The sequence below is a fragment of the Bombina bombina genome, chromosome 7 (genome assembly GCF_027579735.1).
Source record: "Bombina bombina isolate aBomBom1 chromosome 7, aBomBom1.pri, whole genome shotgun sequence".
Taxonomy (NCBI): domain Eukaryota; kingdom Metazoa; phylum Chordata; class Amphibia; order Anura; family Bombinatoridae; genus Bombina; species Bombina bombina.
This window is the reverse complement of record NC_069505.1, coordinates 25,126,857-25,137,986: the sequence shown is the minus strand read 5'-3', so window position 1 is coordinate 25,137,986 and position 11,130 is coordinate 25,126,857. Positions and strand designations below refer to the sequence as shown.

The 11,130-nt window shown below is 43.0% G+C and overlaps 1 protein-coding gene across 3 annotated transcripts in view; it reads left to right on the top strand.

The window, feature by feature from the left end:
• LOC128665791 (beta-1,4 N-acetylgalactosaminyltransferase 2-like) overlaps positions 1–11,130 on the top strand; it is a 358,995-nt gene that overhangs the window by 255,942 nt on the left and 91,923 nt on the right. The gene's annotated exons all lie outside the window — the stretch shown is intronic.

Here is an 11,130-nt window from a genome sequence, read left to right as displayed (position 1 = left end):
CAATTATAGGGATCAAACGGGTAGAGGGCCCTGCCAAGAGTTGCACTGTTATAGTCAGCTCTTAAGAAGGTGATCTACAAACAGCTGGACTCTTAGGCTTACATGCTAAGGGGGTTCAGGGGATAGCAATGGAGGAGAGGAAATGTTATAAAGAAAGGTTAGCGTAGGTCGTATGCATCCCTGAACAGTAGAGTCCTTAGGGAGTCTGGAAAAGTCCTGTAAACGGGAGTGTGATGAGGTGACAAGAGAGGAGGAGAGTAGGAGGTCGTGAGCAGAGCGAAGGGGATGGGAGGGAGAGTATCTGGAGACAAGGTCTGAGATATAGGGGGGAGCAGTGCAGTTGAGGGCTTTGTATGTCAGAGTGAGAATTTTGTGTTTGATCCTAGAGGCAAGAGGAAGCCAGTGAAGGGATTGGCAGAGAGGTGCAGCAGATGAAGAGCGCGCTGTAAGGAAGATGAGTCTGGCAGAGGCATTCATTATGGATTGTAAAGGAGCTAGGTGGCAGCTAGGTAGACCAGAGAGGAGAGAATAGAAGTAATCGAGGCGTGAAAGAATGAGAGAGTGGATTAAAATCTTAGTTGTGTCTTGTGTAAGGAAGTGTCTAATTTTAGAGATGTTTTTAAGGTGGAAGCTGCAGGCTTTAGCCAAGGACTGAATGTGAGGAGTGAAAGAAAGATCTGAGTCAAACGTGACCCCGAAACATTGGGCATGCGGGGTAGGGGTAATAATGGAGTTGTCGACAGTTATAGAGAGATTGGGGGTGGAGATTTTGGAATAAGGGGGGAAAATAAGGAGCTCAGTTTTGGAGAGATTTATCTTGAGGTAGTGGGAGGACATCCAGGAAGAGATGTGAGAAAGACAGTTAGTGACACGGGTTAGCAAGGAAGAAGATAGGTCTGGTGCAGAGTAGTAGATTTGGGTGTCGTTGGTATACAAATGATATTGGAAACTGTGGGACTTTATTAGGGAACCTAGTGATGACGTGTAGATTGAGAAGAGAAGGGGACCGAGGACAGAGCCTTGCGGTACTCCGACAGAAAGTGGTGACGGGGCAGAGGAGGCCCCAGAGAAGGCTACACTAAAGGTACGGTTTGACAGGTAGGAAGAGAGCCACAAGAGGGCTGTGTCACAGATTACGAAGGATTGGAGGGTTTGGAGCAAAAGAGGGTGGTCAACAGTGTCAAAGGCTGCGGACAGATCAAGGAGGATAAGCAGAAAAAAGTGGCCTTTTGATTTTGCTGTAAGTAGTTCGTTGGTAACCTTAACAATTGCTGTCTCTGTGGAGTGATGGGGACGAAATCCAGATTGCAGTCGGTCAAGGAGGGAGTTTGATGTAAGGAAATGGGATAGGCCTGCATATACTAGTTTTTTACGAAGCTTTGAGGCAAGAGGGAGGAGGGAAATAGGGCGGTAGTTGGATGGGGAGGTGGGATCGGTGTGGCTAGTGCATGTTTCAGAGATGAGGGAAATATACCGGTGCTGAGGGAGAGGTTGAAAATGTGTGTGAGTATAGGGGTAATGGTAGCAGAGAGGGAGGGGAGTAGCTGTGAGGGGATAGCTTTGAGGTAAGAGGGAGGAGGGAAATAGGGCGGTAGTTGGATGGGGAGGTGGGATCGGTGTGACTAGTGCATGTTTCATCGATGAGGGAAATATACCGGTGCTGAGGGAGAGGTTGAAAATGTGTGTGAGTATAGGGGTAATGGTAGCAGAGAGGGAGGGTAGTAGCTGTGAGGGGATAGGGCCAAGGGGACAGGTAGTGAGGTGAGAGCGCAGTATAAGTGCCGAAACTTCTTCCTCAGTAACAGGGGAGAATGAGCTAAGTTTGAGGTTATGTGGGTTGTGGTTGATTGAGAGCATTTTACCATTGGGTTTTGAATTGTACTATATTATATATTTGTGTATATAGGATTAACCCTTTGCTGTTTCTTTTTGGGGGGTTGCTATTATCATATTATTCTGGTGAAGAGTTTATGAACAAGCGCATTTAAGGATTATCAGTGCTGAAGTCATACTGTTCCACTTTCCATATGTTAGTGTAGACTATTCTATAGATCGTTTTTTATCTTTTGCTTGAATTCGTTTGTGCTGTAAGGTTTTGAAACTTTTTATTCTGTATCTTTTACAGTGAAACTTGTTCTATGCTGCGAGAATTAAATGGTTTACGAGATAGATGCGGCTCCTTTAATCATAATAGACCTAAACTCACAACTCGCTGACAAGACGAGGCTGTAAATCTTTATTAATTCTGCTATTTTGTCATTGCAACGTTGCTGATTTATGTGTTCAGAGAGATAATCATTTTATGAACAAGTTTTATTAAATTGATGTCATTGTTTATTGTAACAATTAGCAGCTGTATTTACCAGTTCTTTGAGATCATACACGGAACAGAATATAAAATCTTACAAAGCTATAAAAGCAAGCAGTACTATATTTCTCCAACATAGGTGTGTCCGGTCCACGGCGTCATCCTTACTTGTGGGATATTCTCTTCCCCAACAGGAAATGGCAAAGAGCCCAGCAAAGCTGGTCACATGATCCCTCCTAGGCTCCGCCTACCCCAGTCATTCTCTTTGCCGTTGTACAGGCAACATCTCCACGGAGATGGCTTAGAGTTTTTTAGTGTTTAACTGTAGTTTTTATTATTCAATCAAGAGTTTGTTATTTTAAAATAGTGCTGGTATGTACTATTTACTCAGAAACAGAAAAGAGATGAAGATTTCTGTTTGTATGAGGAAAATGATTTTAGCAACCGTTACTAAAATCCATGGCTGTTCCACACAGGACTGTTGAGAGGAATTAACTTCAGTTGGGGGAACAGTGAGCAGTCTCTTGCTGCTTGAGGTATGACACATTCTAACAAGACGATGTAATGCTGGAAGCTGTCATTTTCCCTATGGGATCCGGTAAGCCATGTTTATTAAGATTGTAAATAAGGGCTTCACAAGGGCTTATTAAGACTGTAGACTTTTTCTGGGCTAAATCGATTCATTATTAACACATATTTAGCCTTGAGGAATCATTTAATCTGGGTATTTTGATAAGTTTATATCGGCAGGCACTTTTTTAGACACCTTTCTCTTTAGGGGCTTTCACAAATCATAGGCAGAGCCTCATTTTCGCGCCGGTGTTGCGCACTTGTTTTTGAGAGGCATGACATGCAGTCGCATGTGTGAGGAGCTCTGATACATAGAAAAGACTTTCTGAAGGCGTCATTTGGTATCGTATTCCCCTTTGGGCTTGGTTGGGTCTCAGCAAAGCAGACACCAGGGACTGTAAAGGGGTTAAAGTTAAAAACGGCTCCGGTTCCGTTATTTTAAGGGTTAAAGCTTCCAATTTTGGGGTGCAATACTTTTAAGGCTTTAAGACACTGTGGTGAAATTTTGGTGAATTTTGAGCAATTCCTTCATATTTTTTCGCAATTGCAGTAATAAAGTGTGTTCAGTTTAAAATTTAAAGTGACAGTAACGGTTTTATTTTAAAACGTTTTTTGTACTTTGTTATCAAGTTTATGCCTGTTTAACATGTCTGAACTACCAGATAGACTGTGTTCTGAATGTGGGGAAGCTAGAGTTCCTTCTCGTTCAAATAAATGTGATTTATGTGACAATGACAATGATGCCCAAGATGATTCCTCAAGTGAGGGGAGTAAGCATGGTACTGCATCATTCCCTCCTTCGTCTACACGAGTCTTGCCCACTCAGGAGGCCCCTAGTACATCTAGCGCGCCAATACTCCTTACTATGCAACAATTAACGGCTGTAATGGATAATTCTGTCAAAAACATTTTAGCCAAAATGCACACTTATCAGCGTAAGCGCGACTGCTCTGTTTTAGATACTGAAGAGCATGACGACGCTGATAATAATGGTTCTGAAGGGCCCCTAAACCAGTCTGATGGGGCCAGGGAGGTTTTGTCTGAGGGAGAAATTACTGATTCAGGGAACATTTCTCAACAAGCTGAACCTGATGTGATTACGTTTAAATTTAAGTTGGAACATCTCCGCATTCTGCTTAAGGAGGTATTATCCACTCTGGATGATTGTGACAAGTTGGTCATCCCAGAGAAACTATGTAAAATGGACAAGTTCCTAGAGGTCCCGGGGCTCCCAGAAGCTTTTCCTATACCCAAGCGGGTGGCGGACATTGTAAATAAAGAATGGGAAAGGCCCGGTATTCCTTTCGTCCCTCCCCCCATATTTAAAAAATTGTTTCCTATGGTCGACCCCAGAAAGGACTTATGGCAGACAGTCCCCAAGGTCGAGGGAGCGGTTTCCACTTTAAACAAACGCACCACTATACCCATAGAAGATAGTTGTGCTTTCAAAGATCCTATGGATAAAAAATTAGAAGGTTTACTTAAAAAGATGTTTGTTCAGCAGGGTTACCTTCTACAACCAATTTCATGCATTGTCCCTGTCACTACAGCCGCGTGTTTCTGGTTCGATGAGCTGGTAAAGGCGGTCGATAGTGGTTCTCCTCCTTATGAGGAGATTATGGACAGAATCAATGCTCTCAAATTGGCTAATTCTTTCACCCTAGACGCCACTTTGCAATTGGCTAGGTTAGCGGCTAAGAATTCTGGGTTTGCTATTGTGGCGCGCAGAGCGCTTTGGTTGAAATCTTGGTCAGCTGATGCGTCTTCCAAGAACAAGCTACTTAACATTCCTTTCAAGGGGAAAACGCTGTTTGGCCCTGACTTGAAAGAGATTATCTCTGATATCACTGGGGGTAAGGGCCATGCCCTTCCTCAGGATCGGCCTTTCAAGGCCAAAAATAAACCTAATTTTCGTCCCTTTCGTAGAAACGGACAAGCCCAATGTGCTACGTCCTCTAAGCAAGAGGGTAATACTTCTCAAGCCAAGCCAGCTTGGAGACCAATGCAAGGCTGGAACAAGGGAAAGCAGGCCAAGAAACCTGCCACTGCTACCAAGACAGCATGAAATGTTGGCCCCCGATCCGGGACCGGATCTGGTGGGGGGGCAGACTCTCTCTCTTCGCTCGGGCTTGGGCAAGAGATGTTCTGGATCCTTGGGCGCTAGAAATAGTCTCCCAAGGTTATCTTCTGGAATTCAAGGGGCTTCCCCCAAGGGGGAGGTTCCACAGGTCTCAGTTGTCTTCAGACCACATAAAAAGACAGGCATTCTTACGTTGTGTAGAAGACCTGTTAAAAATGGGAGTGATTCATCCTGTTCCATTAGGAGAACAAGGGATGGGGTTCTACTCCAATCTGTTCATAGTTCCCAAAAAAGAGGGAACGTTCAGACCAATCTTAGATCTCAAGATCTTAAACAAGTTTCTCAAGGTTCCATCGTTCAAAATGGAAACCATTCGAACAATTCTTCCTTCCATCCAGGAAGGTCAATTCATGACCACGGTGGATTTAAAGGATGCGTATCTACATATTCCTATCCACAAGGAACATCATCGGTTCCTAAGGTTCGCATTCCTGGACAAGCATTACCAGTTCGTGGCGCTTCCTTTCGGATTAGCCACTGCTCCAAGGATTTTCACAAAGGTACTAGGGTCCCTTCTAGCTGTGCTAAGACCAAGGGGCATTGCTGTAGTACCTTACTTGGACGACATTCTGATTCAAGCGTCGTCCCTTCCTCAAGCAAAGGCTCACACGGACATTGTCCTGGCCTTTCTCAGATCTCACGGATGGAAAGTGAACGTGGAAAAGAGTTCTCTATCTCCGTCAACAAGGGTTCCCTTCTTGGGGACAATAATAGACTCCTTAGAAATGAGGATTTTTCTGACAGAGGCCAGAAAAACAAAACTTCTAGACTCTTGTCGGATACTTCATTCCGTTCCTCTTCCTTCCATAGCGCAGTGCATGGAAGTGATAGGTTTGATGGTAGCGGCAATGGACATAGTTCCTTTTGCGCGCATTCATCTAAGACCATTACAACTGTGCATGCTCAGTCAGTGGAATGGGGACTATACAAACTTGTCTCCGAGGATACAAGTAAATCAGAGGACCAGAGACTCACTCCGTTGGTGGCTGTCCCTGGACAACCTGTCACAAGGGATGACCTTCCGCAGACCAGAGTGGGTCATTGTCACGACCGACGCCAGTCTGATGGGCTGGGGCGCGGTCTGGGGATCCCTGAAAGCTCAGGGTCTTTGGTCTCGGGAAGAATCTCTTCTACCGATAAATATTCTGGAACTGAGAGCGATATTCAATGCTCTCAAGGCTTGGCCTCAGCTAGCGAGGGCCAAGTTCATACGGTTTCAATCAGACAACATGACAACTGTTGCGTACATCAACCATCAGGGGGGAACAAGGAGTTCCCTGGCGATGGAAGAAGTGACCAAAATCATTCTATGGGCGGAGTCTCACTCCTGCCACCTGTCTGCTATCCACATCCCAGGAGTGGAAAATTGGGAAGCGGATTTTCTGAGTCGTCAGACATTGCATCCGGGGGAGTGGGAACTCCATCCGGAAATCTTTGCCCAAGTCACTCAACTGTGGGGCATTCCAGACATGGATCTGATGGCCTCTCGTCAGAACTTCAAAGTTCCTTGCTACGGGTCCAGATCCAGGGATCCCAAGGCGGCTCTAGTGGATGCACTAGTAGCACCTTGGACCTTCAAACTAGCTTATGTATTCCCGCCGTTTCCTCTCATCCCCAGGCTGGTAGCCAGGATCAATCAGGAAAGGGCGTCGGTGATCTTGATAGCTCCTGCGTGGCCACGCAGGACTTGGTATGCAGATCTGGTGAATATGTCATCGGCTCCACCATGGAAGCTACCTTTGAGACGAGACCTTCTTGTTCAAGGTCCGTTCGAACATCCGAATCTGGTCTCACTCCAGCTGACTGCTTGGAGATTGAACGCTTGATCTTATCGAAGCGAGGGTTCTCAGATTCTGTTATCGATACTCTTGTTCAGGCCAGAAAGCCTGTAACTAGAAAGATTTACCACAAAATTTGGAAAAAATATATCTGTTGGTGTGAATCTAAAGGATTCCCTTGGGACAAGGTTAAGATTCCTAAGATTCTATCCTTCCTTCAAGAAGGATTGGAAAAAGGATTATCTGCAAGTTCCCTGAAGGGACAGATTTCTGCCTTGTCTGTGTTTCTTCACAAAAAGCTGGCAGCTGTGCCAGATGTTCAAGCCTTTGTTCAGGCTCTGGTTAGAATCAAGCCTGTTTACAAACCTTTGACTCCTCCTTGGAGTCTCAACTTAGTTCTTTCAGTTCTTCAGGGGGTTCCGTTTGAACCCTTACATTCCGTTGATATTAAGTTATTATCTTGGAAGGTTTTGTTTTTGGTTGCAATTTCTTCTGCTAGAAGAGTTTCAGAATTATCTGCTCTGCAGTGTTCTCCTCCTTATCTGGTGTTCCATGCAGATAAGGTGGTTTTACGTACTAAACCTGGTTTTCTTCCAAAGGTTGTTTCTAACAAAAACATTAACCAGGAGATTATCGTACCTTCTCTGTGTCCGAAACCAGTTTCGAAGAAGGAACGTTTGTTGCACAATTTGGATGTTGTTCGCGCTCTAAAATTCTATTTAGATGCTACAAAGGATTTTAGACAAACATCTTCCTTGTTTGTTGTTTATTCCGGTAAAAGGAGAGGTCAAAAAGCAACTTCTACCTCTCTCTCTTTTTGGATTAAAAGCATCATCAGATTGGCTTACGAGACTGCCGGACGGCAGCCTCCCGAAAGAATCACAGCTCATTCCACTAGGGCTGTGGCTTCCACATGGGCCTTCAAGAACGAGGCTTCTGTTGATCAGATATGTAGGGCAGCGATTTGGTCTTCACTGCACACTTTTACCAAATTTTACAAGTTTGATACTTTTGCTTCTTCTGAGGCTATTTTTGGGAGAAAGGTTTTGCAAGCCGCGGTGCCTTCCATCTAGGTGACCTGATTTGCTCCCTCCCATCATCCGTGTCCTAAAGCTTTGGTATTGGTTCCCACAAGTAAGGATGACGCCGTGGACCGGACACACCTATGTTGGAGAAAACAGAATTTATGTTTACCTGATAAATTACTTTCTCCAACGGTGTGTCCGGTCCACGGCCCGCCCTGGTTTTTTAATCAGGTCTGATAATTTATTTTCTTTAACTACAGTCACCACGGTTTCATATGGTTTCTCCTATGCAAATATTCCTCCTTAACGTCGGTCGAATGACTGGGGTAGGCGGAGCCTAGGAGGGATCATGTGACCAGCTTTGCTGGGCTCTTTGCCATTTCCTGTTGGGGAAGAGAATATCCCACAAGTAAGGATGACGCCGTGGACCGGACACACCGTTGGAGAAAGTAATTTATCAGGTAAACATAAATTCTGTTTTTCATATCATGAGGAAACATTACAAGGTTTTCTGTAATAAGTAACCAGAGTGCAACACTGTTATTACTTGTTGGTGGGTGATTAGATATTGATGATACGCCTATATTTAGTTTTATACATGCCAGTTTCCAGGGACAGAGACACGCAAGGTAAGCGAGAACAGAGTAGTGCAGGGTGACGGGGGACAGAGTTGTGCAGGGTGAGGTGGGACAGTGACATGCAGGGTAAGGTGGGACAGAGTAGTGCAGGGTGAGGTGGGACAGTGACATGCAGGGTGAGGGGGGACAGAGTAGTGAGGTGGGACAGTGACATGCAGGGTGAGGTGGGACAGTCACATGCAGGGTGAGGTGGGAAAGTGACATGCAGGGTGAGGTGGGACAGAGTTGTGCAGGGTGAGGTGGGACAGTGACATGCAGGGTGAGGGGGGACAGAGTAGTGCAGGGTGAAGTGGGACAGTGACATGCAGGGTGAGGTGGGACAGAGTTGTGCAGGGTGAGGTGGGACAGTGACATGCAGGGTGAGGGGGGACAGAGTAGTGCAGGGTGAAGTGGGACAGTGACATGTAGGGTGAGGGGGGACAGAGTAGGGAGGTGGGACAGTGACATGCAGGGTGAGGGGGGGGCAGAGTAATGCAGGGTGAGGTTGGACAGTGACATGCAGCGTGAGGGGGGACAGAGTAGTGAGGTGGGACAGTGACATGCAGGGTGAGGGGGGGCAAAGTAGTGCAGGGTGAGGTGGGAGATTAACATGTAGGGTGAGGGGGAACAGAGTAGTGCAGGGTGAGGGGGGAGAGTGACATGCAGAGTGACAGGGGACAGTAATCATAGGATACATGGGGACAGAGTTATGGAGGGCAAGTAGGTACTGAGACCCAGTAGACACAGGGATAGAGACACGCAGGATAAAAAGAAAAGAGATACCAAAGGTCTTGAAATGAAAAGATGCTGATTTCCCTTTAATTTGGGTATAATAATACAAATGTCTAGTGAAGTTGTGTTGTGCAGTTTGTATGTTATTGTTCTGTTTCTTGTTCCGCATATTCTGTAGTCTGGGATACGTCACATGCACAGCACATGCTGCTGTATACATTTTGTATTACTATGTAGACAACATCTATAGGAGAAACTATTTACGCATAAAGCTACAGAGAGAGACAGCTAAATAAGGGAGAAAATAAAATGTTTGTAAAATAAATTACATTAAAAATAGTAACAAGAAACAAATGATTCAGTTTGCACAGCTGTATCTTCCTCACTCCAGGTATAAATGTGTTGGGTTACATACCCTCATGTCTATAGTATAATCTGTCTAAATCCTCATGTCTATAGTATAATCTGTCTAAATCCTCATGTCTATAGTATAATCTGTCTAAATCCTCATGTCTATAGTATAATCTGTCTAAATCCTCATGTTTATAATATAATCTGTCTAAATCCTCATGTCAATAATATAATCTGTCTAAATCCTCATGTCTATAGTATAATCTGTCTAAATCCTCATGTCTATAATATAATCTGTCTAAATCCTCATGTCTATAGTATAATCTGTCTAAATCCTCATGTCTATAATATAATCTGTCTAAATCCTCATGTCTATAGTATAATCTGTCTAAATCCTCATGTCTATAATATAATCTGTCTAAATCCTCATGTCTATAGTATAATCTGTCTAAATCCTCATGTCTATAGTATAATCTGTCTAAATCCTCATGTCTATAATATAATCTGTCTAAATCCTCATGTCTATAGTATAATCTGTCTAAATCCTCATGTCTATAGTATAATCTGTCTAAATCCTCATGTCTATAGTATAATCTGTCTAAATCCTCATGTCTATAATATAATCTGTCTAAATCCTCATGTCTATAGTATAATCTGTCTAAATCCTCATGTCTATAGTATAATCTGTCTAAATCCTCATGTCTATAATATAATCTGTCTAAATCCTCATGTCTATAGTATAATCTGTCTAAATCCTCATGTCTATAATATAATCTGTCTAAATCCTCATGTCTATAGTATAATCTGTCTAAATCCTCATGTCTATAGTATAATCTGTCTAAATCCTCATGTCTATAATATAATCTGTCTAAATCCTCATGTCTATAGTATAATCTGTCTAAATCCTCATGTCTATAGTATAATCTGTCTAAATCCTCATGTCTATAGTATAATCTGTCTAAATCCTCATGTCTATAATATAATCTGTCTAAATCCTCATGTCTATAGTATAATCTGTCTAAATCCTCATGTCTATAGTATAATCTGTCTAAATCCTCATGTCTATAATATAATCTGTCTAAATCCTCATGTCTATAATATAATCTGTCTAAATCCTCATGTCTATAGTATAATCTGTCTAAATCCTCATGTCTATAGTATAATCTGTCTAAATCCTCATGTCTATAGTATAATCTGTCTAAATCCTCATGTCTATAGTATAATCTGTCTAAATCCTCATGTCTATAATATAATCTGTCTAAATCCTCATGTCTATAGTATAATCTGTCTAAATCCTCATGTCTATAGTATAATCTGTCTAAATCCTCATGTCTATAATATAATCTGTCTAAATCCTCATGTCTATAATATAATCTGTCTAAATCCTCATGTCTATAGTATAATCTGTCTAAATCCTCATGTCTATAATATAATCTGTCTAAATCCTCATGTCTATAATATAATCTGTCTAAATCCTCATGTCTATAGTATAATCTGTCTAAATCCTCATGTCTATAGTATAATCTGTCTAAATCCTCATGTCTATAATATAATCTGTCTAAATCCTCATGTCTATAATATAATCTGTCTAAATCCTCATGTCTATAAT